Below are 23984 nucleotides of genomic sequence, written 5' to 3'. Positions count from 1 at the left end.
GCTGAGAGCTCCATCCAGCCTGGCCTTGAATGTCTTCAGAGTTGGGGCATCCATAGTGGAACAAAAATGGGAAAAAATATGATTCAGTAGCTCAATAACTGTTCCAGGTGGACCAAATCACAAGACAAGGCAAAGCAAGGAAGAAGAAATGTTTATGGGTATGGGCATTTTTAGAAAAAATATGATGGCTTGGAATTTTCTTCCTAACTGGAGGAAGTCAGAAAAAAACATGCTGTCGGAAGAGAGTGTAGTAGCTCCCATCAGAAAGCTCTATTTTGGGATAACATAAACGAGCTGCTAGTTGGATTAATATTTAACATGGCTGAAGAATAATATAGCAGTATTACATGTTCCTCCCTAAAATGGAAACAAGCCAAATTCCATTCCAAATTAATACCTATAGAAATATAAATACCTCACAGGAGGAGGGTATTGTAATAACTCAAAGTAAATGTTTAAATATTTTACTTGTATTCAAGAAGATAGAATTTAGGAATGCATGAGACAGAAGGAAAATGCAAATATCTTAATCTTGGTATTCTGTGGAATCACTTTTATTTATTAAAAAAATCATCTGCTAATTCAAAATTGTAAAAAATGGGTGTTGTTCTCCAGATACAGAATTTACTTGTGAAAGTAGTGCAGTAATTCATGTGGAATTACACAAACACACATACACGTCTTAAAACTTCACTAGATAGAATCAAGTTCTTTTCCAGCAGTGTTTCAAAACTTCCTAGGAAGAATGGAGTATTTTTCAAATTTTTTTTGAACACTTTTTTTTTCTTTCTAGATATCACAAGTCCTCTCTTATTACCTGTGACAGTGAAATACCAGCCCTTTGGAGCCTGCTTCAAAGGGGTCCTACATCTTCCTCCCCTATTAGACTTGAATGTTTTCTGTGGCTAAGATTCATGACTGTACAGATGGTCTATTCATCATGTTGGGCTCGATTACCTCTCAAAATATATGGGGGAAAGCATGTTTCCATTGAAGTCAGTGTTAAAATTCCTATTAATGCAACAGGGATAAGATTTCAGTCATAGGATTTAAATGACACACTGACCTTTGGGAAGTCTTCTGGGTGGGAGTGAAATTCACACAGTGAGTGTATTGCTATGCTTGATAGCAATTTTTCTAGAATATACTATCTCTACAGTATATATTAGTACAAAAAGTAGTCATGCCACCTGCCAAAGCAATTTTTCAAAGCTGAATTTGTTCAATATTTTTTATAGTTAATGGCATTATGGATACTCTTAATTTAATTATTCAACAGTGTATTCTCTCTTTTAATGGATGTCATTGGCCATTAATCTTCCTGCTTCATTTTCAATTAGCTGAGATAGATTTTTGCCTTTCCTGGTTAACTCTTAGCGTGCACAAAGCAGAGAGGGTGCAGTCCCGATCTGACACAAGACATGAGAAAAACACTGTCAGCAGCACTAATGCTCATAGAGACATTTTACAGTGACTTATTGCTCTCAAAATTTCCTTGTCAGCTTCTTAATTTTCCTTCTCTAAAAAAATAGACTTAAAATCAAATCTAAAATTCTAATATTCTGTCTTTACTTTTCCACTCGAATTAAAAATAAGTAAGTTGGTATGTCTCTTTTTATTAAATATACTACTTGTGGAGCTTCAGAACTGTATAGAAGATTCCAGTTCTTTCTTAATACACATCAAGAATTTCAAAACAAATCCCTCTCAAAGTAAAAATATGGAAAGATCAGTCTACATGCTTTGTTGAAGAAAACGACACTTTCAAGCACACTGGCGTTTCTCCTGAGTAAAGATCTGAAGGCTGGGAGCCTGTGTGGTGAGCAAGTGCACAAAGAATGTCCTGATTTTCAAACTGCACTTATAAAACAAAACTATTAATAACAGGTCGGGGCCTCAAAAGGATACAGCAATTTACTGCTTATATAATGAGAATATGTGTGGCAAAAAGGTGTGGAAAGCTCTGGACAGTAAAATTGTTTGCAGATGGCAAAGCCATAAATGAATACAAACACCATGGCAATGAGAACTGTATCAGGAAAATTCATCTCAAAGGCAAAGTGCAGGAAAAAAAGTATAAAAGACCATTTGAAAAGGGCTGGAGAAATGTCCCTGAACACCACCTTACCTCCCAGATGTTTCTTCACACTCACAGCCAAGAAAACACTGGTGAGAGCCACTGGAGATATCACATTAATGTACTTCTATTTTGACTCCTTTGTTGCTGAGTCTGCATTTTTGGTGTGTTTCATCCATCCTTGGTGTGCATCTCTGGGGAGCACTGCACGTTCCATGTTGAGGACGCAGCTGACGTGAGGATGTGGAAGCAGAGGCAGTCCTGGGGTGAATGTACAGCACTGCAGTAAGGAGGGGTTGGCAGGAGATCACCCACTGTGGTCAACCTGGTCCTCTTGACAAAGACACCTCTTTCCCAGCAGTGGTGTCCTGCTGTCCCAACGCCCTGTTCTGAGGTCTAGATGTGACAATGGTCAATACCTTCTGATGCATCTGATCATGTCTGAAACCTGAAAAAATGGATGTTCTTTTGCATTAGAGAAAACCTCTCCCTGTTTCAACTTTCCTTGTAAGAGCTCCTTCCCAAGCAGCCAGCATAGCTCTCCCTGCAATAACACACAGCACAGCTCAAGAAGAGATTAACAGAAATCTGCTGAAAGTGAATTTAGCTTCTCCTTTCAATGGGATCATTGTAACACTATTTGTTGTGTTATCTGAGCCAGACCTCAAGCTTCACTTAACAGAGCAAAAAACACTGTAATTCTTGGAGGACAGATGCCACGGATCCATCTGCCCTTTGCCTGTCCTTGTGCTGCCCTCCATCCTAGAAGAGATGACACAAGACCTGCACATTGAAAGCAAGGCCACGGCAGAGTGACTTCCAGGTGCTCTATGAAGTTTGGGAGTTGTGAACTGTGCCCTTCCTTATTCCCACTCTAGCGAGAAGCAGCATGACCTGAATGCCCCCATGCCTCAGAGATCATCAACCTGGCATGACCTTTGGGAGCATGCAAAACTGCATGGAATTTAGAGAAGCCCAGAGTTTTCTCTAGGATGTACCTCAGCATTAACTCAAGGAGTATGTAGCTATTAAGATGATTTAAAGAAAAGATGTTTTCTCTGTCCCATCAGTTATTCTGGACTTGCAGCTGAGACTCCTGCCTGCAGAATTCCAAATCAGGGCAGTCGGTCCCAATGCAGTGATTTATAACACAAAGGCAACATACGTGCTATTAATAAAAACACCCTATTTACATTTCATTGAGCTGCTGCAGGACAATACTTTCACCGAACACAGCAGTCATCCTAGATTTCTGATATCTCCACTCCAACTTATAGGAAAATGTGAGATATGGGACAACACTATTCTGAAGAGGACTAATCCTGGAGAAGATATCTATGTTGTAACTGTAAATGTCGAGAGAAAAAAAACACTCAGTTTTCTTCCAAACTTTAACCCAGCTCTCTTCTTGGGAGTCCTCTCTATTTATTCCTACTGGAAGCGATGTGAGGGCTGCACAGTGTAGGGAGGTCAGTAAGGAACTCATTCCTCATGAAGCTTCTGGTACCACATAGGAAGAGAACTTTATCACTGTCTCCAGGAAGACTGACTAAGCATCCTTCATAACTACAGCATGAAAAGAAGCATCATAAGAGCCCATGAAATACAACAAAATGGCAGGCTAAATTAAAAAAATATTTACCATTTATTTTCCAAGGCCACTAACATTTAGCAGTCCAAATTTTTCCTCCATTGGCAAGCAGTTCCAGTTAAAAAAATGAATGAATTCATTCATGAATGTCATATAATACATTAGATAAAAAGTGTTGGTTTGGTTCAATAATCACCCACTGAAAAAGTTTGACTGCCATCTTAGAAAAAACTGGCCAGATCATAACAAAGGTTCACCAGAATTTTTATGTATTTTATGCACTTGTTCTGGTGAGGCTAAGTAAACTTGATAGCCCCACTGATGAGCAAAGCTTGAAAGGATTCAATAAACATTCAAATGCTCAGACATTTGTCCAATATTAACCTCCCAAGAAACAAAGAAAATGAAGAGAAGCATCTAAAGGGAAATACCATCTGTCCTTCCTATGCTAGTCATGGACTTTACCAGTAATGCCATGGCAGAACACACATCCCTCTGTGTCTTGGCTGTTTTACCTCTACTGAGGTGAGGGCTTTGTGGGACAGGGGGAATCTACTTTGCACAGTGATGAACTTAGACATGATTGCCTGCAGCTCTGAAACTGTACAGGGTTGAGTGACCCCCGCCACCTTAACATACTTTGCCTTGCCTTGCCTTGCCTTGCCTTGCCTTATTGTGCTTTTCCTTCCCTTGCCTTGCCTTCATGCAGAGAGTCAGCTATAAGAACTGATTCCCCTCTGAAAATATGTGAGAATAAGAAGCTGTGCTTTAAGCTAGATGAGCTCCGGCTGTGTGAGCATGGGTAGGGAAAGAGATGAAATCAGTTGTCTTGCTGGTCCTCACTCTATCCGGTCCTCACCAGACAATATCACTCACTTCTTTGGATGGCAGCTCACATTTAAAATGCAGCTGCATTTCAATCAGACTCTGTGTGCAGTGTCGTGGTTGTATCTACATATGAAATTATGCACATAACCCCTTCTGTACTGCATACTCAACTAAAAAAGTCTGATCATTTGCAACTTCTTTTCCACAATGGATGTTTTTATGGATGCTGGATCATTCTTTTTCAAACTTGGCTTCTTTGAACACATGAAAAGTTTTTGGATCAGATTATATTTATAGTGAAGGCAAATACTAATTTAGTATTTGTCACAAGGCCTTAAAAGATTTCCCAGGAGGTCTCATGATGGTGTATCAGCATGTAATTAAATAAGAGGTCCATGCAGTCCCTGATGCAAATCCTGGGAAGGCAGTGATATTGCATCAAGGAAATATTTTGTCCTACTGCAGTCAGCCCTTTAGCTTGCCTGATGTTTCACCATTTCAAAATTCTTCTGGCTTCTTTATTTTTCTTCTCTTTTCCCACCAGTTCACTCATTCATTTGTACTTCAGTTTCACCTTTCATTTTTCTTTTTTCCATTTTCAATCATCCATGGGAAAGGGCATCAGTTGTCACAGATTCCTGTGATATGCAGATTGCTTTCACTTTGTTTTATTCATGCACTGGTTATCTGCTTATTTATAATTTCATCCCCAGACAGATTGATGCCTACTGTTCTCTGAGCAGTGCCAAGAGGCTTGCAATAGCATAATATAAGGTTTCAAGATAATGCCTTAGAGCTTTAGGCAGGATTCACTGCTTTCCATGTGTTTCCATGACCTGACCCACGCATGCCTTCTATTCACAAAGAGATGTTTATTTTTTCAACCACCTTCCTTTAAACTTCCCTATTAGGGCTGCTCACCCCATTAAACTACACCCCGGCCTTGCTGAGCCCACCACACATGTTCAGGTGCTTCACATCACCTCTGGCGTCTTCTCCAGTGATGTTGTGAACTCACTGGTACCTGGAAATGGACACCTATGGTAATGCAGTGCTGTCAGTCTCTGCAGTTTGAGGTGACCCCGTTGTGTGCAGTGCGGGTACAAGATACCGTTCTGCACTGTGCAGAGATACCAGTGTTATAGATAGGCCTCTGCCTAGGTTAACCAGCTCTGTAGAGCAGTGGGGTACTTGAAACCAAAACAAAAGTGTTGCTAAAAGGGCATCTTTACTTTAGGAACCTCTGCAAGATGGCTCAATGCTGTCCAAATTTCTGTGCGTAGTGCTGCACAAGGCTGTGTGGAGAGATGTAAATAGATGGGGTTCTTCCCTCTTTTACAGGAGTGCAGTGGTATGTCATCAGGAGCTTTCTGCTCCTGCTGGAGCTCTAGAAATGGCCATGGAAAGGGCACATTGAATGTATGTCCAGCACAACTACAGATTTCTAGAGTGACTTTAGCTACAGTGCAAGAGCTGGAGTGAAGATGGGGGAAATATCAAGGATTGGGAGAGTGAGTATAGCCTTGTAAAATCAGAATTCCAGATTTGCTGAAGAAAACCAACATCTGTGTAGTTGAACCACAATTTTCTATTTTAAAAATATGCCAGTCGGTGCTGGATCCTCTAACCAAGTCATTCAGCTTGTAGTCACAACCTCCAAATGCACACACATTCTCAAGTCCCTGGCAGTTTCCAGGGTCCCTCCTACCCCATCCTTCATCTCTCCATCCCAATCCACCCTGCTCTACTCCAGCTCTCTCTGTCACCAACACCTGTTCTTTCCTGGCTCACTCTGCTGCCTTCACCAAGCCCAGTTTCACCCATCCCACCCTGAGTGTTCCTGAAGGCAGAGCCCTAGCACAGGACTGGGTGGAGACAGTGAGCCCTTTGATCCTACCCTGAGAAATGGCTTACAGTCCTGCTCCCACCATGCTGAGGGCAGGAATCACTGCAAGAACCAAGGAAACAAAAGCATGGGCTCCTTTTCTCCTCAATGGGAAACTGATGGTTGCTCTCTATTTCTCCTCATTCACAGAATAATTTCTAGTGGCAAAAAGAGAGCTGCAGCATCACCTTGGGAGTGGGTTGTCATCTTTTGGCTTTTACTCTGGATGTTAATGAAAGGGAGCAGTGGGAAGCATCCTTTGCACTGCTGTGAGAGATGAGGGCCTCAGAGCTGGGAGGGATTCACACAATTCCACCTTTGTCCAGTGCCTGAAGCAATATGATTTCCTTTTAGACCTGATTTGCTATAGCACAAACTTCACTGCAACATGTCCAGTGTCCATCCACCAAAATCAGTTCCTACAACACAGGCCTTTCCAACCAGTAGTATAGCTGTCCTCCAGGCTGTCTGTAGGACAGATATTGGAGGGAGAAGATGAGGAAAGGCTGGCCTGGCACAGGGTCCAGGTTTCTCTCTTTTAAATAAAGCTGCAGAGAGCAGGCCTCATAAGTCTAATGTTCAGGATCCCCACAGACATTGTTAATGGGAAGAGAACTGGGAGCATCTAGCACAAAGTTTGAAAGGACTGTCAGAAAAATAAAGGGCAACTCAGTGACTTGCATGGTGTATTTATTTTTTTAAATGGAAATTAAGGTTCTAATGGAGCATTCTGTAGAATTAAAATCTTTTTACGTGGAAAAATGAAATCTCTGCTACAGAGGTAATAGGAAGTACAAAAATACTTTGGACATGCTAAAGATAGTGCAGATAATTAAATGTTCTCCATGCTTCAGTTGTCTTTCCAACCAGATCAGGTAATTAACGCTTGCTTGTGCCAGATGCTGGATTACTCCTGGATCCTGCTGTGCACAGTATGATCTCCCACAAATTCCCATTTGTGTAGCTATGAGCCGAGACAACCATGGTGCTGTTATTAATGTCTGTGTTTTTTACTCTGAGAATCAGATCCTGGTGGGTGCTGTGCAAATGAGGAGCAGGATCCTGCTCAGAGCATCCCACAGCAGAGTGTTTTCAGCATCTGGGGCTTAAACCTATAGCTGCGATGGAGTGGCTAGCTCTGCATGTAAAAACACAGACCTAGTGGGAGGGCAATGTCTTCTACCAGTATTTTCCCTTATGGTAGGATTTTCCATCAGGGGATGTTTAGGTCACCTTGGTTACTTCCAAGGAAAAGGCAGCTTGCTAAATCTTGGTAACTTGGCAATTCTGACCTGCTTCGTGACTTCAAGGATCTCTATTTTATCTTGATGGCAGCTTTGCACTTCCACCATAGTCCCAAAATAACAGTTTTCTGGGGTTTATAGCAAACACTGTGAGCCAAGAAGAAAGTGAAAAAGTCTTCTTAAGTTCGGTGTCCTCACCTTCAGGACATACATCCTCAGTTGCATTTATCGCTTATACATACCTCTGTGCTTTCCAAAGCTGTGTACATCTTCACACTGTTTCTTTCTCTGTTTCACGTACACAAATGCACAAGACCATTGCAGAGGCAGTATTACAATGAAGGCAGTGCTGGCTCAGTCAGAATCTTCATTGATTTCAATAAGCAATTTGATTAAATGGAGACTATAGGATTTGAGGCAGCCAATTTCACCCAGATTAAGGGGATAACATGCTTGAATTTGATTGCTTTGTCAGCTACAAGCTCATGTCCATTGGGCATCCACAGCCTGTGTCTGTCATGCATGCTGTATCAACACTAATATAAATTCAATAACAGCATGGTCAAGAAGCAGACTTGTTTCTGACAGATCTTTAAATTCTGTGTGAGGAAGTTCTGCCTCCAAGAGCACTGCAGTCGTCCTTGTTAGCATGGCATGGGCTCACACGGATGATCAGTGCCACACAGCTGGCAGCTCTCTGCAGGACTGGGATACCCCAAACAGCCAGCACCTTAAGGATAGTTCCTCCCTTTCATCAGCAAGCAAGCTTCATGCTACTGCTGTCAATACTGGTAGCACAGACTCAGTTGAGCATGGCAAGACAGGAACTGTGATGGTGAGAGACCTCCTGAACTGGCATTGAGTCTCATGATGTCAAAGGCATCATGCCTATTTATCCTGTTCATAAACGTATAAAAATCTTATAGTACAGGACTCCGACTTTGCACAGATCCCTCTTTGAAAGCTGATTCAAAGGAGAAATCCTAATATGACACTAATGCACAATCTTGCTTTGAAGACTATGGAGCAAACAACCTCTTTGTAGTCAGCGTTTCCATGCTTTCATTTGCTTTTCTGCTGTCAGCAGCTTTACTGATTGCAGATCTGCCTTCCTCTTGCACAGGGTCTCCGTACCTCACACAGTGGGGGATAACATGCCCATCCAACCGATCGCTTGGGATGAGCCCATGATGCAGAGCTCAGGAGCACTTTCTCCACTAGGGCCACTCTCACTCTCTCACTCTTAATGTTGTGCAAGCAGTCCCCCTAAAACAAGACAAGCAGCTGAGCAAAGCGGTCGCCCCTGGACCATGTTGTAAAGGCTTTATGGGAAGAAAGAGAAAGATTTGAATGAAAAATCCTTTCAGTTGGAAAACATAGTTCTTATCTGCAATCCTGTAATTTCCAGCAAAACTTACGGTTTCTTTTATGTAGAAAATCCTCTGTAAAAATGATTATATACACAAACATTGAAAATTTCCAGGTCCCAGAACACATAATAGTATTTGCCACTTATAGAGCCCTTTTCATCTTCAAAGCACTCTGCCAGGACAGCTAATGAATCTGCAAGTGATTCCTTTGAGGTTAAATGATGTGCTCAAGGTCAAAGCCTAGCCATTCTGAGAGCCAGGATTAGATAGGAACAGTTTTGCCTTGTAGTTCTCAACATAACCGATGATCTTCACATGAGCAACCACTTGCTGTGCTTCAACAGAAATGCAGATATAGGAGAATAACAAACCATCATTTCTCACCATTCCTCTAAATTGTAACTTGCTTCTTACTTTAAATATAAGTATCAGTTCACTGTGTTTGCAGTTTGGCAAGAATGCTTGCCCACCTGCTTGTCAAGACCAGTCACTTTGTTTCTTAACAACCTAAACCTTTTGTTTCCTAACTCCAGGCCTACTACTAAGCCACAGCCAAGCCACCTTCCCCATCCCAGGGTCCCCAAGACCCTGGTTCCTGCAGGCAGCACACAGCATCTCCCTGTCAGGCAGCACCCCAAGGAAACCCATCCCATCAGCCTCGTGCTGCATGACTCAGCCTCAATGAAAAACAAAATGGGTTTTCTTTGTAGCCGGATCAGAGTCATTCTGATAACATCTGATTGTAATTTAGGTGGGTGGGAAGTGGGGGAGAGGCAAGGGGACATCTTGCAGGCAGCTTTAAGTGTCCCCTGCAGCCTCTCTTTGGCTCTTGTAAATGTTAGTCAGAGCCCAGCATGTACTGATGATGTGAGGCCTCCATTGCCCCGCTGACTCATGCCTTCCAGATAGGGAACCTGACTGCCTCACAGTCCTTCTGTGGTGCCTACCCTAGAAGGCTCGAACTGCTCAGCAAATACAGAAATGAGTATTTCCTAAGACCTAACAGTCCAATAAAAGTCTTTTATCAACCATGATAGAAGCGACCCAGAATAGCAATAACGATTTTGTTGCCATTACGGGGATTCACTACTAATAAAAAGTCAGCATGATACTAACAACAGCAACAGCCTTGAGAAAGGGCAACTTGATCTTGGGACCTTCCCAATCTTCCCAGCCAGCAGAATGTACTCTTACAACCTCTGACCCTTTTTTTCCCCACCGATTTCTGAGTCTGAAATGCCCTTCTGCATAATTAACCCACCCCCACCCCCCCAGGAAAGGGGACTCACCCCTTTTGTTACATGGGAGATTTCAGTCCCCCAACCTGAAGTATGAAGGCCCTGCACTTCCCCTGATGTTGTTATTCGATCTCTGTATCAAAGCACAGATTAGTACTACCTCCCTCACTGAGGTGTTAATGTTAGGCTGTATCTCCAACTGTGTTTTCTGGGGGCTAAGTATCATTCATGCTTCCAGCATCCACAGTAGTCATTGTTTTTTTTTTCTCTCCTTTGAATGTATTCCTGGATTTAAGCAGTTAAAGTCATCCGAAGTCCCTCTTTACACACCTAAGTCCTTTACTGGATTAAACCCAAAGCATTTCAGTAGGAAAAATGTGAAGTTTCTGCTCTCTCCATAAAGATGTCTAGCTGTCTTTTAAATTCATTCCTGTTATTTGCTTCAATAGCTTCACCTAGCAATAATTTATTCCACATGCTTATTACTTTTTGAGTGAAATAGCTGTGCCTGAATTCCCCTTTCACTCTTAATTTCCGAGTTTTTAGACTGAGTCTCTTGTTTTTCCAGAGTTCTCATCAGACTGAAGAGTTTATCTCATTCCAGTTGATCAAACCTTTTTTATAACTTTAATATTTCTTCAGGTCTTCTTTTCTTTGATTTTTCTGACAAGAATAAATGCTTTCCTTTGTAACAAATGCAGATTAAGTCTGCTAATGCTTCCATCTCCAGAAAAGCAGAAAGCTATGTAAGAAGGTAGACCTGTCAAAACCCTCTATTTCAATCTTATGAGTAACCAATTTTGTAGCAGCAACAGCATTTTAGGGGTGAGAAATCAGATGTCTCATACGCCAGTTCTCATCTTCCAGTGCTCTGAAAGCTCTAGTCTTTTAGAGCTGGCAGAGCAAAACATAGTTTCTTTTTTGGCTGAAAGCGTGCAGGGAGCTCAGTGAGTAACAGGGAATGATTTGGGAATATTTTCCTACTCGTTACATTTTTTTACAGTTATCTCAGAGTGCTGCAAAAAAATTCCACGTACCACAAATACATGAAGTCGTACATTTATGTATGTATGTGAGTTTGCATTTCCCTATTTCAGTAAAGCAAGGTATAGTAGCAACAGCTTTTACTGATGTAACTATGAAAATGTGCAGCCACCTCGGAACAACTCCAGACTTTCTTTCATTACATTCATTTTTGCCCCCCATTCTGTTTTCCTTTTCTGTAAGATATGAGTACTGATCTCAATGAAGGTTTTTGATCTGATGTCCCATGAAGTTTGGGATGTTCCCAAGACTCAAAGCTATTGTTTTAGCATCCCTGTGAGGTGTGACACGTTGTTCTGCATAGGAACATTTTCTGAAGATTCTTCTTGGCAAGCAGAAGAACTCGATGTGCTGTGTGAGAAGGGCAGCTTTGTCTGGGAACACATTTTTCGAAAAGGAGACATTTCCACAGGGAACTGTGAAGCCATGGATGGATGGGTGGGTGCACCGCTCCGCCTGGCACCCGCTGAATGACTGAATTCTACCTAGACCTTGTGCAGAGGAACAAGAAAACTAGTGGGAGGGAGAAAAAAATGAATGTCAAGCTATAATTTACTGTGATATTTTTCTCTTTCAGTGACTCAAATATCGATTTGTGAGCCTGAATGGATTCTGCTCAGCAGAGACTGAAATTTTTTCCCTGTCAAATGGATAATTGGTGCTAGATGATTGTGGGCATCCTTCCCTCCCATAAAGTGACCACTATGTCCAACACTCTAAGAAGGACTTTGGGGAGACACTTGGCCAGGAAGACAGAAACCTGTACAGTTACCCCAGCTCAAACTGCCAGTCTTTGACAAGAGAGAGGTGATGCTCATATATGAGTCATACATTATTTTTTTCTAAAGTGCCCAGAGCTAAAGGTATTTAATTCATACTAGCGACGGGCAAAAATAAAAACCTTGATTTTCAATAAATACATCATTCACTGTTTCCAGTTAGTAAGGCAGAACAGTGCTTCTTTAAATATCCACCATCCCCTCGTGTAGACCTGAGCTATTTTAATTAAAATTTCAAGGCTTGAGGATACAAATAAATTAAAAGGGGAGAAAGGATTTAAGAAGGGAGTGGTTTGGGATCCAAACACTGTGTTTTTTGTCAGGCAATGACTCTCCAGAATATAATTCTGTTTATCTCAACTATTTATCAATGTATCAGGGAGAGTAAAATAAGGTATTGTCACTGTCAGATATGGAAATGAGAGGCTGGTGACTGAGCTTGCATCTCAACATGTAGCTGCTTTGTCCTTCAGATAGGAGCTCTAGGAGAGCTAGAGAGGATTCAGTACATCTGGAAAGGACACCAACTCTGCAAAATCTTTTTGCAAGATTCTTTTTTGTAATCGCAGAAATCTTTGAAAAATGTCAGACATATTGCAATATTTGTCTATCTATATTTGGCTTAGCAAGAAAGAGAATCATTTCTTTCTTTCTTATCTGCTTTTTCTAGTTTCTTCTTCTTCATTTTTTTGATGTTTTTTTTTTCCCTATAAAGAAGAAAGGAATCTCCTACTCTTGAAAGGATTTCTGTAGCCTCCAGAAATATGTTCTTAACTGCTTTCCCATCAGTATTTTGCAAAAAGAGAAAACCACCAAAATACAATCACATAGGATTGTCCATTCTAGTTCAGATCTTGCTGAAAAAAAAAAGAAGATCAAAACAAGATTTGTTTTTTAATTTAAGTAAAGTGAGCATGGACCAATAAGCACTAAAAAGAAGAAAGTTAAGACACAGTAAATAAGCTAAATAAGACACAGTTAAATAAGCTACAATGCCCAGAGAGAAGTATTCCCTTTGAAAAGAAACATCAGAAGGAATGAAAATGATGTTCAGGACGTTGCCTACCAGTACCCCAGTGGTGGAGATCTGCTTCCTGCCCCAGCAGCCAACTACTTCTTAAAACACAACTTTGCTCCCATGCAAAAGAAATGTATGAGCTGCATTTTTTGCTCCTTTGTGGTTATACTTTTGTTGAGGATTTCCATTTGTATTGATTAGTGCTCTGGGAAATGTACGCAGCAAACAGTGCTAATCACAACGAGCACTATGCTGAATGCTTAGTGGGGAAACAACATGGAAAAAGGGTTCCTAACACCTGCTAGGGAATTAATACCAGAGGATGTTGAGAAAAAGTCTCAGGGGAAAAGACCGAATACAAGATGGCGGAAACAGGGATGAGGTACACATTTGTATTAATCAGTGGCAAATACACTGAAAATAGAGTACCTGTGGAACTCACAGTGATTCTGATTGTGGGTGGAGTTTGGTGAAAGGTTTTTAGGCCAAGAAATCTTGAAGAAGGAATAAAGCTGCAGTGCAGAAATATTTTGACATGAAATGTTTACTTTCAGATCTGCAGTGATGTTTCACTGCAGCTGTTTTCCTAATGAAACCTTTCAGCCTGTATTACGAAATGTGAAAAGAAATTAATCTGAGTTAAAAGATTAAGCAAAATCAGATTTGGTTACATAAGCAAGTACTTCCATTAGTTTACCAGTCTTCACCCAAAACATTCTGCTTTGATTCAGTTCAAGTCAAGTATATTTGTCCTTTTTTTTTTTTTCTTAAATGAAACACAGAACTAAGAAAAAGAAATTCACATAGGTATAGTCGAATATTCCTGAAAATGTTTATTACTTTTTTAAAGGCCTTAAATTTGAAGAAAAACAACCAGTGAATACAGTCTCTAAGAACTGCATGCCTGTGAAAGTGCTGGACTACTGTCATGAAAGACAGCAGCAGTAGGACCAGGCTGTCAACGGAGGAAGAATGTATGGCAGAAGCCAAACAGAGCCAGGTGAACAATAAATATAACAGATTGATAGAAGATGCATCACTGTAAATTTACATGCAAAACTAATAAGAGTCTTTGTGTTGATGCAGGACACTTTCTGAAGTCTAACACTAGAAAAAAGGACATGAGAGTAACAAGAGAAAAGATTAATCCTAAATACAGAAATTAATTACTCAGCTGGGGAAACTCTTGTACTGTCCTGACCTACACAACCTTACAAGGCTTTACAAGAAGCTAAGAGCTTCTCCCTGGGAAATTAATATTCCTGAAACAAAAAGTCCCTGGTAGAAGCCCAAGCAAAAGCTGCAGACCACCATGCAGTGAGAGATGAGCTCTCCCACCATGCAGGCAAGGGATGAGAAAGAAGTTAATGCTGGCGCTCGGAATATGCTTATGAATAGGGGACCTTGGGTGGGAATAATACAGCTGTATGATGCACTCAAAACCTGGCAATGATGGCCACTGTATTTGGCAAAGAGAGCGTCTGGTCAGCCTCTGGAGACAGCAGTAGTCCTTGTTGTTTGAGTGTGCCAGAGATGGATTGACATGACCTGTCAAAACAGTCATGCAAAAACTGCCCCAAAGCCGTGGGCCTGAACTGCTCAGTGCTTCTGACATGTGCTCTGATTCTGCAAGCCCATGCTTTTGCAGGAGGCTGCGAAGAACTCTCTTAGCATCCTGCTCCACTGAGCTCTTCCCGTTCCTTCAGCCACTGCTTTGCAGAGGAGGCTGCCTCTGCAGCCAGATTCAGATATTGAGCAGGCTTTGAGTTGACTGTCTTGACAGGACAGAAGTCCTCCAGCAGATCATTCTCAAGAAAATCTGAGGCTTATTGTCCAGAATTAGATTATCCATGTTTCACGCAACCAAAGTTCTACCTTATCTATCCTATTCAAAATAAAAAACACAACACTTAAAAAAAAAAACCAAAAACAACTCCCAGTGGTACTTAATGAAATTATCCAGTCAGCATCATAAAAACGGAGTTTGCAAAAAAAATTAGAATAGAATAGGGAAAATCAGAAATAGAGGCCTCTCCCTTTTTAATAAAAGCAATCAGTTTTTATTAAATAAGCCATCTTTAGTAGATTAAACTGAAAGCATAATGAAATGCTTGACATGTGATTTTCCATTATGTACTAATTCTGAAGCCACATCATCCTTAAAAAGCAACAATTGGGCAGCAATAGCAATTAGAACCCAAGAAGGAAACAAACAAACAAACAAACAAAGCCAGATGGGCCAAAGACATCTTTTCAAATAAGAACGAGCACATTCAGACTGAGAGGCACTGGCCCGTTTCCCAGTGACTTCAGCTTTTTGTTCTCAACCAATAGTTTAACCAGTTGCAAACTGTGCTCCAAACCCTAAGCTTTCATTAGGAAGTAATAACTCAGCTTGTGAGATGAATGCAAGCCCATCCAATGTAATGTGACCCACTCTGCAAACAGGTAGCACCTGAAAGATGCATGACCAATGCAAAATCAACCCTGACATTTCTAGGTAGCTCTGAGCTGAGTTCTGGCACTATCAATCATAAGTTTTTGTTTCTGTTCTCTTTACATTTATACTGACCTATATTAAGTAAGATTATTTTTACTGTCACTATCTAGGGATTCACAGAGAAAAAGTAATTAAGACCGCTAACATCTATGAGTAATTTACGCAAAAAAATGTTTAGGGTTTGATTGAAGAGAAAGTTCTACTCACCAAAATTAGTTGCTTGGCAAATCAAAACAAGTATTCTTGACTTTTGTGACGACAGCACTGAATCCTGCTGAGATCTTTTCTGAGTACCCATTCATACAACACTCAGAGTTAGGTCTGGGTGACAATGCAGGTACTTCAGAGCTGGCTCGTGGGGTAGAAGAGAATGAGGTTGCCGGAGCCTTTCTCAGCATTACAGCAAAGTCATGCCTCTTCTGCCACCTGTGGATGGCGTGGGGCAGTGCTGGTGCCAACTCTGATCACCAGTGGCAACCAAGCCCTTCCCATGGGTGGTAGAAGCAGTGCGAAGCTGTGCACACATGACACAGAAGGCATGGTCCTGCTGCAGTTGTGCCAAGCTCTGCAGACCGGGCACGGCAATGCCTGACAGTGTTTCGGTGACTCTCAGGCAATGAGGAGCCTACATTATCTGTGTCAGGGGAACTAAGGTTTGTATTTACCTGTGAAGGGTTCAATCCCTTGAGGTTCTACCTTGAGTACTGTGTTCAGTTTTGGGCCGCTCACAGCAAGAAATACACTGAGGACCTGGAGTATGTCCAGAGAAGGGCAAAGAAGTTGTGAGGGATCTGGAGCATGAGTCTTGTGGGGAGTGGCTGAGGGAGCTGGGATTGTTCAGATTGGAGAAGAGGAGGCTTAGAGATCTTATTGCTCTCTACAACTGCCTGAAGGGAGGTTGTGGCAAGGAGGGGGTCGGCCTCTTCTCTGACATAACAGTGATTAGATGGGAGGGAATGGCATTAAGTTGCATCAGGGCGGTCCAGATTGGATACTGGGAAAGATTTCTTCTCAGAAGGAGCAGTGAGGTGTTGGCACAGCCTGCCAGGGAGGTGGTGGAGTCACCACCCCTTGAGGTGTTCAAGAAAAGGCCAGATATAGCACTGGGCAACGAGCTCTAGAGCAATCACAGGCATGAGTGAGAGGTTGGACTAGATGATCTTAATGGTATTTTCAACCTTAGTGGTTCTGTGATTCTATGATCCTATGGTAAGCGTTACCTTAATAACCATGGGCAAGTCAATAGAAACTACAATGCTGCATGAAGACAAAATTGACTTGGCATTATAGGGAGAAATCTTTTTCACTCTGGAGTTTTCCCCCTGCGTCATCTCCTGAGAATGTTTTCCCCAGGCCTTTTTATCAGAAGGTGAGCAGGGTAACTTTCAAAGTAGCTCTGGAGAAGAGAGGGCTGAGTGGCTGGAGAGCCAGAACTTGCCTCCAGCCTTCTGTGGGATATTTCATTCTGCTTGGTTTAACACAGCTTCAGAAATTCCCACAGATTTGTTTTATAGTATGAATTTCCTGCGTTGCCCAGACCATATGATTTCTTTCAGTTAATTTTTAATAACAAAACTGAACCCAATAACCTGGCATATAACCCACTAATTCTGTAGAGCAGCTCATGTCCAATCCTCCCTGGGGCTTCAAGCAGTGATGGTAGTAAAAATGTAACTGTAATGCACAGATGAAACAGAGAGCACACTGTGCAGGGCAAGCAAACATTTCTGGTTCTCTGACATGGGCACACACTGCAGTCTGCCTGATCTAGCTCTGGCTCCCTCAAAATATTACACTCTTTGCTTTAGGCTTTTGGTTTCTTCACCATGCATGCAATCCAGCACATGCTTTCAGTCTAACCTTAACATAACAAGGGTGTAGGCTACATAAGGGATAAATGAGGGCAGAGCAGAAATACAGGTGGGCATGTGTTCCCAGGGCCTGCCCTGGAAGTTGGCATGGTATTGGAGTGGGAAGAGGAACTTCTTGAACTCAGAAGAATTTGAACTTCTTCAGGTAGAAGACAGCCCTAGCACCCTCTCAGGGGCAGCACAGATGAGGCTTTACCCCATCCTCAGACCTCCATGGCCTGCTATGGCTAGTACTGAGCCCTGCAGGTTGCACATGTGCAACTGTCCGTTCCTCCTGTGCTCCATGTAAGGGACAGAGGCTCTTTGCACCTCTATGACTGAATCAGACTCATTAAGGTTGGAAAATCAGTAAGATCATCTAGTCAAACACCAACCCATCATTATTGTGCCCACTGAACTGTGTCATTCAATGTGACATCTACCCTTTTCTTGAAAACCTCCAGGGATGGTGACTCCATCACCTCCTTGGGTAGAAAGCTCCAGAATCTTTTAGAGAGAGCCCTTAAGTTTCTCTGCCCAAGAACTTTCAAAGATTTTGCCAAAATATTCTATTTCTTAACTGTAAAATGAATGTTGTTAGGGTAAATAAAATAAATGCTAGGAAATACTCAGGCATCACTGTGAGCAATGAAGAAATTGAAATGGCAGATGTCCTGGCAAAATAAAGGGTTTCTTAAACATGCAGGACTACAATGAAGTATCGGTAGCATCACTTACCTCCACTGCAGATAGCACTATTGTACACACAGAATACAGACCCCAGGCTGCCTGAAGGTAAGTGTTTTGATTTAGATATTGGTGTTTGTTCCACTTACACATTTAACCTTTATCTGTATTAGTGCTTGTAAGGGAGTCTGATGGAAAAGAGAGGAAAAGTTATAAGCGAAAAAAATGTTCTCCCCTCTCTGATGTGCCATGAAACTACTGCAAAGCAGAGGCTGCTGTGTTGTCTTTTGACACAGGGTGCACAGATTCATAGCGTGGCTGGCTCTGAGCTGCAGTTGGTGGTTGTCTCAACAAGGAAGCCAGAAGTGTTCAGAGCAATTAAAGGGTTACTGGCAGGAGAGGCGCTCTGAGCACAGGGCTGTGGCAGCGTCTGCTGCTCCACTGACAGCACTGTGCTAGGACTGGTGCCCATATGAGACATAGGAGCTTTTCTGCATGATGTGTGCCTCCCTTGGAGCAGTGCTTAAAATAATCACCAGCAGTCACTTTACTGTCTGAGAGCTTTGTTTCTTTGGCTTGTTCTTCTTCTTTTTTTTTTTTTTTTTTTAATGTGAGGAACCTTGTCCAACAAAAGAAATAAATAAAGTCCAAAGATACAGTTTCATTCTATTTTGGGTTCCTCCTTGCCTCTCCTGTCCTGGTTTTACCTTGTTCTTGTTGGAAGCAGAATACGGTTTGGCTCACAGAGTAGGTGGGAGCAGTGGCTGCTGATTCACCCTAGTGAATCATCTATGGAGATGCTGCTGCTCCGGCTGTGGCTGCAATGCAGGAGACCCTGCCTTCCCCTGCAACCCGGCACTTGCGCTGCCCACCAGCAGCATGTCCCACCAGCAGCGTGCTCCCACCAGCTCATCCCAACCCAAATACATGCAGAGTTCACAGGCATGCTGGGGAGAGCCAGACAGTGAGGAGTCGAGCGTCTCACTCTGTGCTGCCTTTATGTTACTTGAGGTCAATTATTATAAACTATCAATTTTTCAGGAATGCCATTAATTTAACTGCTATGTAAACTGAGTTTCTGTTTCTCAGCAATTATAATGCACAAGATATCAAGCAGTAGTAATCCTGGAGTTTTGCCTCCTTTTTTTTTCTCTCTTCCCTTCCAGAGTTAACTGTTTCCAGCTGTGTATTCTTTGGATGCTTTTCTACTCCAGTTTTTTCCATAATACGAAGCCGGCCCATTTCCAAATCCCAGATGCACTATTTATTTACTCTGAAGCATCTGGGCTCCGACGTGGTCTTGTCACTGCAACGTGGCAAACTTGTGAAGGATGGGAGCAGCAGCCAGCTAACAAGTTGTACCGTGCTGGTGAGCAGTGAGAGCATTTCAAAGGAGGAAGGAGAAGGAAGGGGGTGGTGGATGGAAATGAAAAGGGAGCAAATTTCATGTTTTGCTGCACTGTGCTTTCTAAGGTTACAAATGACTTGTGGCATCCCAGTGGCAGGCAGGGGATTTCATTCTTCTCTAAACCAGAGCCATAGAGACACCAAAGCCTGACAGAAGCAGGCTGGATGCTAAACACCCTCTCCTGGGGTTGGTTATCTGAAGAGTTCTATGTGCTCCATTTCAAACCTTAGCATGATGCTGCAGGTCTGATGGAAACTCATGTATTTCTTCTAAAAGCCCTCAGAAATGAACACAGATGCTAGAATAAACTACAAAAGATTTTAAGTGTGCCTTTGAGTTTCCCTGCTCTGGAAGGACCCAGCAGGAGGATTTTCCATTTGAACTTTATGCCTGAGAAAATATCTCAGTCATGCCGTAACAACAAACCTCTGGTTCTGCTTTGCAATGTGAAGGATGAGGGGAGAAGCGAGCATGCTTTGAAATGAAAACTACAACGCAATACAAGCACAGTCAGAAAGATTGCAGCACCTTGGCTACAGTAAGGCTCCTTGGCTTGTGCTTAGCGCTACCATCAAGCCAAGGACCTGAAATTGCATTGGGGTTACTGAACTGTAAGGCTTTAGGTGGCCCAAGAGATGCTGTTGTTGAAGCAGGTGTCAGCAATTGTTTTGAGAGAGCCAGAATCACGTATGAAAGGCCAAAGGGTCCAAAGGCTGTTAAAGGCATCCTGGGAGAGATAGATGGTTCTGTGAAAGCAGAATGTTACCTCGTTTGAGTTTAATCATGAACATGTTCATGATCACACAGAAATGTCGATGTTTCTCTGCTACCATCATAGCTTTGCTGCTCTGCATCCTGTGGGCGAGCAGCCTGCTCTATACATCTCACAGCTAGCAGGATACGTGTCCCCTGTTTGAAAGTGAAGCAGAAGGAAAAACAGGAAAGACAAAAAAGAAATAAGATGTCTTTCATAGAAACAGAAGGGATGAACTCAGGAAAATGGGTTGGCAGCACAGTTTTCCCTAAAATAATGATATTGCTTCGTGTTAGTAGAAAGCAGTATGTGAACCATGCCATATGGCAAGAAGAAATAACTCCCAGAACTGTCCCTCCCTTCATGTCCATCCCATGTGTCAAAAGCAGGAGAGTGAAGGAAAGGTATGGCCGTCTTGAACGTGGAAATCTGTCTTCTTCAGGTTAGTGATAGAATGGCTTGGGTTTGAAGGGATCTTGAAGATCACTGAATTCCAACTCCTCTGCCACAGGCAGGGTTGCCAACCACTAGATCAGGTATTAGATCAGGCTGCCCAGAGCACAATCCAACCTGACCTTAAACACCTCCAAGTATTGAGCATCCACAACCTCTCTGGGCAGCATGTGTCAGCACCTTACTGCACTCTCTGTAAAAAACGTTCCCCTGATATTTAATCTAAATCTCCCCTCCGTCAGTTTAATCAGTTTAACCCTTCTCCCTTGTCCTATCACTATCTACCTGTGTAAAAAGTTGTTTTCCCTCCTTTTTATAGTTTCTTTTTAAATACTGGAAAGCTGCAATGAGGTCTTCCTGAAGCTTTCTCTCCTCCAGACTGAATAAACCAAGCAAACTTAGCATGTGGTTAGATTGCAGTTAGACTTGAAGATCTTTAAGTTCTCTTCCTATCTGAGCAATTCTATGATTCTATGATTCTGTGTGTTCAAGGAGAGGTGCCCCAGCCCTCCGAGCATCTCTGCAGCCCATTCCCTTCTCTCTGTCCACTGACTACTCATTTAGACAATAAGACGTGCAGCCGAATAAAAATTCCCAGGAACTGCAGTAGTTCTGGCAAGAGTTGTTGGAGATGATAAAAAAAAAATCTCATATGAAATGTTTATATGATTTTTTTAAAATTGGATTTTAGAGAATTTTAGAATTTTAGACTTTTAACTTTAAAAACATGAGATTTTTTTTCATCTTCTCATCTTGCTACAAAACACTTGGGTATTAGTTCTTGTACTGAAATGTCAGAAAGTAATTAGCACTCAAAAGGTACGGAAGGTATGGAAGAGAAGGTACAAGGCAGAGGAAAAAGCAAAGCCACCACCAATTGTGAAAGACTTCTCCCCTATGAAGACAGGCTGGGGCTCTTCAGCCTGGAGAAAAGAAGACTCGGGGATACCTTACGGCTGCCTTCCAGTATCTCAAGGGGGCCTACAGGGAAAGCTGGGGAGGACAGGTGGCAATAGGATGAGGAGAAATGGCTTTAAACTGGAAAAGGGCAGGTTTTGACTAGATATTAGGAAGAAATTCTTTCCTGTGAGGATGGTAAGACACTGGAACAGGTTGCCCAGCAAGGTTGTGAATGCATTCAAGTATTCGAGCAGAACCATTCAAGGCTAGGCTGGATGGGTCTGTGAGCAACCTGGTGTAGAGGAAGATGTCCCTGCCTATAGCAAGGGGTTGGAACTAGATTATCTAAGGGTCCCTTCCAACCCAAACCATTCTATGATTCTATGATTCTAACTCATGAGAAATGAGATACAGAGAAGTAAATCCAGACGCTTCTGCTGGGCAGACATGGAGACTAGTCTGAAAGTTTCCATTACCCTGGGAACATGCTCTGTAGCAGACAGGTGATGTTCTCTCCATCCATATGGGAAAAGAAGAGTGGGAATCAAAGAGGTTGCCTCCATCTTATCTCTTTCTAGGGAAAGAAAGGCATTTCCAAGCTGTGTGAAGAAGAGGGCAGGGAGAAGTTGTAGTTACAGCCTCAAGTGCAGGCTTTTCTCTCAAATGTCTCATTTTTTCCACCTGAATAAATACAAAGTAGAGAGTTTGTGATCAATGTAATTTAAGCACTTAAACTTAGGTAACTTAGGTATCTGTCTTTCTATGAGAAGGTACATTTTTGGGCAGCCACTGGCTCACACAGTACTATAGCACTACGTGGAAGAAGCACAGGAGATCTCACTGCACCCGTAACTGAAACATGGTGTCATCACCTCCAAAACATTACATCCTGATGCCACCCTGACAGTGACAGTGGCTGCCAAAGCTCCTTGCAGAATGTCCCTGCACTGTTTACACAGCGGTGAGATTAAAGTTCCCCAGCACCTCTGTTCACTCTGACTAAAGCTTCCTGAGATCACAGAATTGCCACACAAATTAAATACGCTCTTTCCCTGTTGTCTGAGAGCTTTAGGATGTTTTGTAGGACTGTTTATCAAGCTGTCTGCTCAATTCCCATGGGAAATGCAAGTATTACTTATGTGATGGCTGTACATGGCCTCTCACTGTTAATGACAGTTGTTATCCTACTTTCCTTTCATGCTGAAATATTGCTGAATGTGAGAGCTTACCACATCACATTACAAGTAACAAAACACAATTATTGCTCTTTTTAAGTCTTGAGAACCAGGCAATTCTCAGCGCAGATAGCAGGTCATACACCCTTTTGGTTTGGCCATTTGAAAAGCAATCCTCCAGCCATGATGGCCTAAACCTCAAGGAGTAGAAAAATGTCTGAAGAGTTAGAGCCAGCTGAAGGTTTCGTCACCTAAAATAATTAAGCATAACCACTTCTTCAGGACTAATATGTCAGTTCTCACTAATGGCTATTTCACACCTTGAGGGGAATTTATTGTGGACTGAATCTATTGCCTTTGAACTACAGCTGACCCACCAAAAACTTTGAAGCCTGCATCCAAAACCCAGAAGATGAGAGTCACATAACGTACGCACACAGTCTCTGGGGCAGCAGGTTCTCTGCAAGTACCCTCCTCATCTCTGGGCTTATTGCTTTGCATGCTCTTTAAAAAATCACCCTGGCTATTACACTCATTTTCAGAAACAGAATTGATAGAATGTTACCAAATAACCTAATACCCGGTAAATGTTAATCTGATTAGAACTCCACGTAAGCGCTCTGCAGATCAGTTCACCTGCTGCCATTCAAGGTCACCAGTTTGCTGTAGCCAAAAGAATAATGTTTCACTACATCAAGCCATGAGGGTTTCGGTTACTGTCTGGATTCAGCTCTGGGATGTAGTGCTTCCTCTGGGAGCCTGGGGCAGAGCGATGTACATTTTCAGCAGTGAAGGATGCCTGCCTGGATTACAGGATCTCTTTTAGCTTGTTTGGTGTCTAAATGGCCTTTCAGTAGCTAAATGGGAACTACAAGAAAGAAGGGGACAGACTCTTTAGTAGGGTCTGTTGTGATAGGACAAGCAGAAATTATTTCAAACTAGAAGAAGAGAGAATTAGATTGGATATAAGGAAGAAGTCTTATATCCTTAGTGAGGGTGGTGAGACACCAGAACAGGTTGCCCAGAGAGGAGATGGATGCCCATTCCTGGAGACATTCAAGGCCAGTGTGGATGGGGCCCTGAGCAACCTGATGGAGCCATAGGTGTGCCTGTTCATTGTAGGGGAGTTGAACCAGATGACTTTTAAAGGCCCCTTCCAACTGTAAAGATTCTATGGGTCTAT

The sequence above is a fragment of the Meleagris gallopavo genome, chromosome 3 (assembly GCF_905368555.1).
Source record: "Meleagris gallopavo chromosome 3, MGAL_WU_HG_1.1, whole genome shotgun sequence".
Lineage (NCBI taxonomy): Eukaryota > Metazoa > Chordata > Aves > Galliformes > Phasianidae > Meleagris > Meleagris gallopavo.
The sequence above is the reverse complement of the archived record's forward strand: the minus strand, read 5'-3'. Positions refer to the sequence as shown.